Source organism: Triticum aestivum, chromosome 3B (assembly GCF_018294505.1).
Source record: "Triticum aestivum cultivar Chinese Spring chromosome 3B, IWGSC CS RefSeq v2.1, whole genome shotgun sequence".
Classification (NCBI taxonomy): Eukaryota; Viridiplantae; Streptophyta; class Magnoliopsida; order Poales; family Poaceae; genus Triticum; species Triticum aestivum.
The window spans coordinates 169119779-169130919 of NC_057801.1; the positions used below are offsets into that span (position 1 = coordinate 169119779).

An 11141-nucleotide genomic window follows, 5' to 3' on the forward strand; every position below is an offset into this window, starting at 1 on the left:
CGGGTGCCGACCGATTCGACGCTATGGTGCACTACGGGAGGAACTGGTGGGTGCTGCGTGCTCCTGGGGAAGTACTGAACATGGGGACACGCTCAGGTGCGAGCAATGGCGTCAGTAGCCGCGGTGGCGCCATGGCCGGCGGTAGTGAGGTCTCGGGCTTGACGGAAGTGACAACCAGAGGGGGCAAACAATTACGGGGAGAGAGGGGGTCGGCGTAATGGCTCACTGCGGTTGTAGGGGGCGTCGAAGTGGGCTCGGGGAAGCACGGACGGCGTCATGGCGTTGCCGGCGATCTCGGCGACCGGAGGGAGAAGAAGGCGATGCAGACGGCGATGCAGGGCGGCCGAGCTCACGTGACTCATCGAGGAGGAAGAGGGCGTCTTGGCGGAGCTTCTTGGCGCGTCGGCGGGGCATGGGGTGGCCGGTGGCCGCGGTGGTGACGAACGGCGGCGACGAACCCGTTCGGTGAGTGAGAGAGAGAGAGAGCCAGGGGAAAGGGTGAGGACGGGGGAGAGTGAGAGGAGTCTTGGGGGGGGAGAGGGGGAGTGCGTGGCACTCGGGGCTGGCTCCAGAAGCGGCGGAAGCAGGAGGTGGCTCGGGCGCGTGCCGGCGCGCGGTGGCCACACGCCCTCGTGCCCACTGGCACGAGGTGGAAGACGACAGGGAGGAGCCCCTGGTGGGCTGGGCTGGTTTTGCCCGACTGGGCTGCTACAGTGCCAGGCTAGGTGGGCTTTGCTAGGTAAGTGCGAGGTAAGTTCTCTCTCTTTCTCTTTTAATTCATGTTTCCTATTTTTCTGCAGCTTTGTGGCTTTATTAAAAAATACTAAATCAATCCCAAAAATCATGAAACTGATCAATGCCACTGTTTGAAATATAACCAACAGCAAACATTTTAGTTTATGATTATTTGAGCATTTAAACTATTTATTAGCATTTAAATGCCCAAATGCAAATACTTTATGATTTAATTCAAAGCCCAATATGTCCTGCAAAAATATAACCCATTTTTGGTAGATGCTTTCACCTCAAACCAGAAATGTTGAACATTTTTAGAGGGCATTTTGAGTTCAATGAAAAAGATTTTATTTTGACCCTAGTTGAATTCATTTGGTGCTAGGGTTTAAGCATCCCCATTTCAAGTTTCATAAAATTTAAACATGATGCATGGATACTAATGCAAAGACAAGGAAGGCCTGAACTGGGGCTGTGACAGTGGAGCTCCGGGCGCGGCTCCGGCAGCAGATCCGGCCGTGAGCGCGACCCGGAGCGCGAGCGGCGCGTCCGGGCGGACGGGCGAGGAAGCGCGGCGCCCGGAGGTGGACCAACTGCGGGATGTCGCCGCCGCCGAGCTTCAACCGCCGCGAGACGGAGGAGTACGACCGCGGTAGCGCGTCTTTCTCCTTCGCGAGATCTTCCTACGCCGGATCCTCCTCGTCCTCTGGCGCGGGCTTCCTCCCCGTGAAGAGGGAGTGGTCAGACTACGAGGAGGAGGAGGAGCCGCCGACGCCATTCGCCTTCGTCCCGGTGAAGAAGGAGCCCGAGGAGCCCGCTCCGCTCGGCCGCCGCGGAGTCGTCAGGCCCGAGAACTACGTCGCGGACTTCGACGCCGTCGCCGCCGCCATCGTCGAGCGGAGCGTGCGCGAGGAGGCGGAGCGCCTGCGCCACGCCGAGGAGCTTGAAGCCCTCCAGTGGCAGCAGGCGGTCGCCGCCAATGTCGCCGCCAACGACAAGGCTGAAGAGTGGCACCGCATCCGCGCGGAGCAGGCGGCGAAGTACATCGACATGTGCAGCTCCAGCGAGGAGGATTGAGCGTCGCTCGGCCTCCATGGCGTCGTCCATTTTGCCGCGACCTCGCCGTCGTCAGATCCGACCCCCTCTACTACTAGTTAACGTAGCATTTGGTATGATCTATGCTTAGTTTGTTGATCCTGTAGTATGTATGAACTATGTAGTATGTGATGTGATGAACTTTGTGTGTGTAATTTCTCCCGCGAAAGCGTTTTTTCAAATTATGCAGGTTTAGATGCGATATCTGATCGGCGGCGCATGTTTTCGACCCGCAAACGAGATGTTTGTGAAACCGCAAACGAGTTATGCGGGTCGAATTTTTGCGTGGTATTGTCTGCCTGGCTCACATTCGCAGCCTCTCTAATTCTCCATAGAGATGCATAGCAGTCCTGAGTTTGCTATGGTCACGGCGCCGGTTATTTATAGCCGACCCTGCAGCACGAGAGGAGTCACAAAAACACAGAGATCCATAGATCGATCACTCAAGCTAATTAAGACACGCATGGTCGTCATAAACAAAGCACAAGAGATGACCATGGCCGCTCTCTCCGTGCTCAACTGCCTCCTCAAGACCGTCCAAGCCGCACGGGCTGACGACGACGCGCACGTGTGGATTCCGGCCTCCTCCTTCCCCGATGAGCTCCGCGATATCGGCGTCGCTGCGCTGATCCGGGACGACGCCAAGGCCACGGCGCTCGCGTCCGCCGACTTTGGCAACGTGTCGTTCGCGCCGCCCGCGGCGGCTGTGCTCTATCCCTCGTGCCCTGCTGATATCGCCGCTCTGCTGCGCGCCTCGTGCGCACGTCCGTCACCGTTCCCGGTGTCCGCCCGGGGATGCGGCCACTCCGTCCGTGGCCAGGCGGGCGCGCCCGGCGGCGTCGTCGTTGACATGCCGTCGCTCGGGCAGCTCGGTGGAGGCTCCACTTCGGCCCGCCTCTCTGTTTCGGTCGAAGGCCAATACATAGACGCCGGCGGCGAGCAGCTGTAGGTGGACGTGCTGCGCTCCGCGCTTGCGCACGGTCTAACGCCGCGTTCGTGGACCGACTACCTCCACCTCACCGTCGGCGGCACGCTCTCCAACGCCGGCATCAGCGGCCAGGCCTTTCGCCACGGACCCCAGATATCCAACGTCCAAGAACTCGACGTCATCACCGGTGCGTGCCTGCGTACGTGCACACGCTTCGTATTTAATTAGAGCTCGTTCACTTATAAATTCTTCTAAATATGTACTAGGATCTGGGGAGATGGTGACGTGTTCGAAGGAAAAGGAAGCCGACCTGTTCGACGCCGTGCTGGGCGGGCTGGGGCAGTTCGGTGTCATAACGCGGGCGCGCATACCGCTCGTGCCAGCGCCGACGAGGGCGCGCTGGGTGCGGCTCCTGTACACGGGCGCCGCCGCACTCACCGGCGACCAGGAGCGGCTCATAGACGTCGAGCGTGGCGGCGCGGTGTCCGGGCTCATGGACTACGTCGAGGGCACGGTCCTTGCGGACAAGGGCCTAATCGGGAGCTGGCGCTCTCCGTCGCCTTCGTCATCGTCTTCGTCCTTCTTCTCGGAGCCCGACGTTGCGGCGCGCGTCGCCAAGCTCGCGGAAGAGGCAGGCGGCGTCCTCTACTGTACTGCCTTGAGGGAGCGCTGTACTACGGCGGCGCAGCCGGCGGCGAGTCCGACGTCGATAACGTAATAAACCTCGACCTTTTTGTCGGTGCGGGTGCGCGTCGTGTAGCGGCTGGTAAAGCTAAATATGGGGTCGCGACTTTTGGCCGCCTCCGACGTGGATGCATGCATGCATGCATGCATGGCTCCAATGGTGCAAATCTGTGCAGCATCAACGTCGTACGTAATTGCCTAGCCATTGTCTGCCATTGGAATGCACATCTCACTCTCGCACACCGAACTTATTTTTCCTTCAGAAAAATAAATATATGATTTCCTTTTTCTTATTTCACAGTTTTCTAAATTTCGTAAAACACAGGCAAATAAAATTGTAAATCACGTGTGGAGTTTTAGCAAACATGCTTCTAGTCTTTTTTAAAATATAAAAATGGTTGTTGGATGTCGCGTCAAAATGTCTTGGAAGAAGATAATTCGCCCAGATCCACTAAGAAAAAATCTGGCAACCTATCGTCAGACAATATTTCTAGCTACGAATTATATGTGCACGAACCTTGTTTGAAACAAGAAGGTTCATGCACATATAACCTTATCTTCCTTAATCTAGATTTATGCAATTTTAAGTGCATATTCATTTTTTCATTGAATTAGTTAATTAATCCTAGGACTCACTATAATGACCAATTATGACTAGAGAGTAGATGGAACATACCCTGTCTCATCGGTCCATGGAGATACATTATGTGATATGTATATAAGCCTCTCACAAAACTAGCAAGTATACCTCTGCCAAAACTAAGTGCAACCAACCATGTCGACATGTGAGCATCGATCAATAGCAATTCCATGGAGTGTTATCCAGTACACCTTGTAAGTAGGTACCAACTTGGCTACCGCACGAATAAGATCCGATGCATGTGATAGGAGAGCCAACGGTGCCAATCTGTGCAGCATCCCTTGGAATGCACATCTCCTTGTTGCGGACCAAACTTCTTTTTTATTCAAAAAATATAAATATACAAACATTTTTTTGCTACTTTGCAATTTTCTATATGTCATAAAACACATGCAACTAAAATTACAAATGATCTACTCCCTCCGATTCATAATAATTATCGCTGCTTTGGTACAACTCTCCGATCTATAGTAATTGTCACTGCTTTTAGGCTGGTCATAGTGGGGAGTAATTTAGACTAGTAACATGCATATGTTACTAGTCTATGTTACTATCTCTATAATGCATAGTATCATAGATTAGTATCATAGGTGGTCTCATTTATTGCCATGTATGACACATAGTAGCATCACATTTATTATGTTACGGTATCTACCTATGTTATACTATAACCATCTCTCTCTTCTTTAATTGTCTGCCACATAAGCATGTTTACGAGTCCCAAGTGCATGATACTACTTATGTTACCCCCACTATGGCCAGCCTTAGTACAACTTTCTGATCTATATTAATTGTCGTTGCTTCAATACAACTTTGTACAAACATAACTTTAACTTTTTATTTGTGGTGGGGATAATGATGGTTGGATACCGGATCCAAATATATAGGAAGATAACAGGCGATTAAATAAAATCCTTATCCACTAAAAATATATGGCAACCTATTATAAGAAAGTATTAGTAAAAAAATTATTTTCTCCCTAATTTCCATATATGGACACCAAAATGTTAATGAATACAGTGGTGCAGATTGTCAAAATTTTTTTGTAAAAAAACGACTACGTAGTACAAATTATATGTGGAAAAACTTCAACTTTCTAAATCTAGAGTTGCACAATTTAAAATGCATAATTTCTTTCATGAATTGATGCTCCTTGGGAGAATGTTACCCATAGTAGTTTTAGTTTGCTGCTTTAGAAATACTCGTCAGTGATCAGGGAAGAGAGATTAGATGCTTTGTGATTTATGAATGCCACATGTCATCCATCAGGGCGGGTTTCACCTGCAAAATATGAGACCTGGTCTAATATAATTTTTTTCCATGAAGATATATTACAGTATGTCATATATAAGGCCCATATCTCCCATACCTTTGCCATTGTTAAGTGCAACCATGTCGACATATATGCAAGCTTTTGAGCATCGATCAACAGCAACTCCATGGAGTACTATGTTACCAGTACACCTTGGAAGTACTACTAGCTAGCGATTCGGCAAAAAAAAAAAAAAAGAGGAAGTACCTAGCTGACTAGGGCACGAACAAGACCCCCCCAAAATAAAAAGATCCGGTGCATGTGATGGGACGCCCACGCTTTGGCTCGAAAGTGACAATACATGACCACTACTTCCGTGCATACTACACGTCACACCGAGGCTGCCACCACTTGTCAAAAGGTACTAACTCGCTCGATTACCTTTTGATGATTTGCACGGCATGGTCCTACAATTCTTTGTCCTGACCTCTTGCAGAACAGATCATGGTTTGTGTTTCCGTACATATAGACTTTTCAGCCGGTAGAGGGAAATATTTTAAATGCAGTACGACCCACATGCGCATACGCATGTATACTCATTTCTATTAAGTATACACGCACACGCTACCCCTATCCCTATGGGCACCCCGAGAGATTGAGCCGACATATTATCTTGAGATTGACGAAGTCGCCACATACACTTTTGTAGTTGATGCGAACGTCTTCTCTCACTAAGCACACATCGCCGAAAGGCCTGGAATAAATCCAAAAAATACAGGTGCCAGTATCAACTCTAGTACTTGAACTCTAGTGGGCAGTGGATACCATTGTCCTCCTAGCCATCCAACCACATGTTGATTCACGCCGGTTAAAAAAAAATGTAAGATGGACAAGCACGTTAAATTCCTGGATGTATATACACCCTATATGCAAGAAAGATAGTAATTACCATCAAAGCCAAAAAAAGAAACATTTATTGAAATAAACTTGAGTTGTTTTCATATAAAAAGTTTGGCCAAGAAAAAAATTCCATGGTATTGTTGGTGGAAAAAAAGTGGGTTGAGGGAAAGTTGTATTTGCTTGGTAACTTCTATATATTGATGATTTTTTTTCTTTTTGTCCTTGAGATTTTATTTTATTTTGCCTTGTAGTTGACCGGAATTTTTACCTTCAGAAAACTTTTATACGAGTACAACAAAAGGTCAAGTTTATTCCAACAATAATTTAGATTTTTTAGATTTTTTTCATACCAGGTGTATATACAACCCAAGAGCCAAAGGGTATTTTCCAATGTAGAAATCTGCATATACTCCTATGCGACAACTTTGACACGTCGTTCGTGTATTGCATGCATGCATGCGTATAAATTCTCAGAGTGGAGAATTATTAACCGGTCACTGGCGCGTGCATGCAGAAGCTGGATGTCTTGCTGCGGGATCTGCGGTACGCGCGGGGCTTCGCGTCCGTGCAGGACGTGTCGTACGTGGGGTTCCTGGACCGTGTGCGCGACGGCGAGCTCAAGCTCCGCGCCGTCGGCCTGTGGGACGTGCCGCACCCCTGGCTCAACCTCTTCCTTCCGCGCTCCCGCGTCCTCGACTTCGCCGCCGGTGTTTTCCACGACATCCTCCGCCGTGGCGCCACCGGTGCCATGGGCCCCGTCCTCGTCTACCCCATGAACCGCAACAGGTGGGACAGCGAGACGTCGGCGGTGTTCCCAGAGGAGGAGGAGGTGTTCTACACGGTTGGGATCCTCCGGTCGGCCGTGTCGGATGGCGATCTTGGGCGCCTGGAGGAGCAGAACAAGGAGATCTTACGATTCTGCGAGGAGGCCGGGATATCGTGCGTGCAGTACCTGCCGTACTACGCCGACCAGACCGGTTGGGAGAAGAAGCACTTTGGTCCAGCCAAGTGGGCCAGATTCATGGAGCGGAAGAGGAAGTATGATCCCAAGGCGATCCTCTCCCGTGGTCAGAGAATTTTCACGGCCCCGCCGGCTTGATCGCAGCACTCATGCATGCTTGCCCAGTTGCATGGCCCCGTATGCCCCGTCAAGAGATGCACATTCTCGAGGAAATGGTTTGAGTTTACATCATGTAAGATGCTGGTCTATTACTAGTTTTGCTGATGATATTGCATGCGTGAAGTTAACATGAATCTAAAATAGTCTGCATAATGAAGCATATAAACATATGAACTACAAAGGGAGTTTCCTTTCCTTTGTCACGGTATAAGGGCATTGCCAACGGCGGCCCATAAATTTCCTCCGGCATCAGTCCACGGACAGGGGGGGACCAGTCCGCGGATACGGATGCTGGAGGCCGCCATCCAACCGTAGCCGCATATATCTGGTCTTTCTTATTCTTTTTTAAGTCCACATGATCAAATAGCCGTATACATAGGGTACATACGTTTAAATAGCCGCATGCAACAGTAGTTCAAGTTTTAAAATACTCAAATTTACATCCCAACATTGTTTTCCCCTTTAACCGTTCACTGATGCTCAATCAGATCTTCCTTCAGCTGCTCGTGAGTTGGTCGATGCCGAATCTGTTGATGCATTTGAATAAACTCTTCAAATATGGCCGGATTCTGGTCTGGAAGTTGGATAGGATTACCCACGTTCTCAAATTCTAGAGCTGCGGTAGCATCATCACCCTCATCCTCGATGATCATGTTGTGCATGATGACACAGGCTATCATCACCTCCCACAAGGTCTCTGAATCCCATTATTTAGCAAGTCCACGAACAACTGCAAAACGGGCCTGCAGAACTCGATCCAAATGCCCTCTCAACATCCTTTCTAGCTGCTTCTTGTCTTTGGGTAAAGTGAGCCTTTTCTGACCAACTGGGTTAGAGATGGTGCTGATAAAGGTAGCCCACAGAGGATAGATATCATCAACAAGATAGTATCCCAGGTTGTACTCATGTCTATTAATAGTATAGTGCCACGAAGGAGCTTTTCCTTCAGTGAGCCTTGCAAACAATGGTGATCACTGCAGCACATTGATGTCATTGTGAGACCATGAAATGCCAAAGAAAGCATACCAAATCAAAAGATCTTGTGATGCAACTACTTCAAGAATTATGGTGGACTTCTTAACATGATCCTGATATTGCCCTTGTAAAGCCTTCGCGTAGTTCTTCCATTTTCAATGCATGCAATCAAGAGAGCCAAGAAAACCTGGCCATCCTCTTGCTTCTGAGATTGCAAAGACCCTCTCGGTGTCTCGCATCATTTGTTCTCTCGGGTACTAAGATCTGAACACCTCGACCACGACAGTTGCAAACCTGACCATCACATATCCGCATGTGCTCTCAGACATCCATAGGTACTTGTCCCACAAATCAATGAAAGTGCCATATGCAAGCATTTGGAGTGTGGCCATGCACTTCTGGTAACCAGAGAATCCAATCGTTCCCACGACATCCTTCTTCGGGATGAAGTAGTCATCATAGGACCGGACGCCATGATACAAATGATCGAAGACAGTCTTGCGCATCCGAAAATGCCAGCGAAAATGGTCAGCGAAGAGTGCATTGGGGACAAAGTAGTCGGCTATCAATGTCAAATGGTCGCTGATACATCTCCAACGTATCTATAATTTTTTATTTTTCCATGATATTATATTACCCGTTTTGAATGTTAATGGGCTTTACTTTACACTTTTATATCATTTTTGGGACAAAGAGCAACTCTAGCAGACCCCACATTTTGCCGACCTGTAAACTGTGTTTGCAGGTCGTACGGGGGGCGCTTATGCGGGCTGAAAATTGCGGCGGCAGACTAGAAACCGCAAACAAACCCGTAATTTTTAAACAAAGTTGTTTCACGCGAGAAATTTAAGTAGTTGCTCGCCAGAGCTCGCTCGCATAGATGGTTCTTCTTCGCATAATAAGTTCGTACACGTCACATACATACATAAAGGTCAGAGAAGCTAGACAGGGCCTACGCTACCGCACCACTGCAACAAAATTGAGCTCACCGGAGCTCCCGCGGTAGCTGCCCACCGGCGGCGATCAGTCGGAGTTGGAGGAGTTAGACGGGAGGTCGATGTAGAGCTTGGCCTGCTCCGCCTTCATCACGCGCAGGTCAGCCTCCTTCGATGCATGCACCTGCGATGTCGTGACGCCCGTCTCAAAGAAGAGCCGCTCGTACTTGAGCTCACGCCGGATGCGCTCTTCCATCTCTTCCTGCTCCCTCGCCGACCGCTCGAGGACGACGCGCTCGAGGAGCTCCTCCTGCCTCGGGAGGAGGTAGTCCTCAGGCACGATGACGCCTCGGTGCGGCGGCGTATCGGGCACGGCCTCCTTCGTCACCCTCTTCACCGGAACGAGCAAGCTCGATGCGCCCGTGGATGAGCACCACATGGACCCGTGGCCAGATGACCTCCCCACGGACCCATGGCCGGATGACCTCCCCGTGGACGAGTTGCCGGAGGAGGCATGGCGGTGACGGGCGAGCTCGAGATCGAAGTCCTCGAGCTCACGGCGGTTGAATGCCGCCGGCTGCCGGGCACCTTTCTTGATCCACCGACGCGCCCCCCGCTTGCGCGCGCCGTCAGATCTGGCGCGACGGCGGCGCTTCGCCTCATCCCCCGAGTCGTCCATGGCGGTCGAAGGCTCGTCGGCGGCGACAAATCCAGCGGCGCGGTGGGGAATTGGAGGGGAACGCGGCGGCGGGGGGATAGGGTTTCGACCCGCATCTGCCCCACAAACCCGCAGTTATACTGGCTCAGGGGTTGCGTTTGCGGCCTGCAGCAAAAATATTTACGTGCCGGACACCGATGCGGGCTTTGGTCTGGCCAGAAAAATGGGCCGAGCCCATATAATCGCCAGAATTATGCGGGTTTGCACTGAATGCGGGGTCTGCTAGAGTTGTTCTAACCTACTAACCGGAGGCCCAGCCGGAATTCCTGTTTTTTTGCTTATTTCAGTGTTTCAAAGAAAAGGAATATCAAACGGAGTCCAAACGGAATGAAACCTTCGGGAGCAATCTTTTTGGAACAAACACAATCCAGGAGACCTGGAGTGGACGTCAACAAGCAGTCGAGGCGGCCACGAGGGGGCAAGGCGCGCCCTAGGGGGGTGGGTGCGCCCCCACCCTCGTGGGCCCCTCATGGCTCCACCGACCTACTTCTTCCTCCTATATATATCTACGTACCAGAAAACATCCAGGAGCACCACAAAACCCTATTTCCACCGCCGCAACCTTCTGTACCCTAGAGATCCCATCTTGGAGCCTTTTCCAGTGCTCCGCCGGAGGGGGAATCGATCACAGAGGGCTTCTACATCAATACCATAGCCGCTCCGATGAGTTGTGAGTAGTTTACCACAGACCTTCGGGTCCATAGTTATTAGCTAGATGGCTTCTTCTCTCTCTTTGAATCTCAATACAAAATTCTCCTCGATCTTCTTGTAGATCTATTCGATGTAACTCTTTTTGCGGTGTGTTTGTCGAGATCCGATGAATTGTGGGTTTATGATCAAGTTTATCTATGGGAAATATTTGAATCTCCTCTGAATTCTTTTATGTATGATTGGTTATCTTTGCAAGTCTCTTCGAAATATCAGTTTGGTTTGGCCTACTAGATTGATCTTTCTTGCAATGGAAGAAGTGCTTAGCTTTGGGTTCAATCTTGCGGTGTCCTTTCCCAATGATAGCAGGGGCAGCAATGCCCGTATTGTATTGTTGCTATCGAGGATAAAAAGGCGGGGTTTATATCATATTGCTTGAGTTTATCCCTCTACATCATGTCATCTTGCCTAATGCGTTACTCTGTTCTTATGAACTTAATACTCTAGATGCATG

The 11141-nt window shown here is 50.1% G+C and overlaps 1 pseudogene; it reads left to right on the forward strand.

Annotated features, from left to right (window-relative positions):
- The first annotated feature begins 2262 nt into the window (after positions 1-2262).
- On the forward strand, positions 2263-7531 carry LOC123065140 (cytokinin dehydrogenase 2-like; annotated as a pseudogene).
- Positions 7532-11141: the final 3610 nt, after the last annotated feature.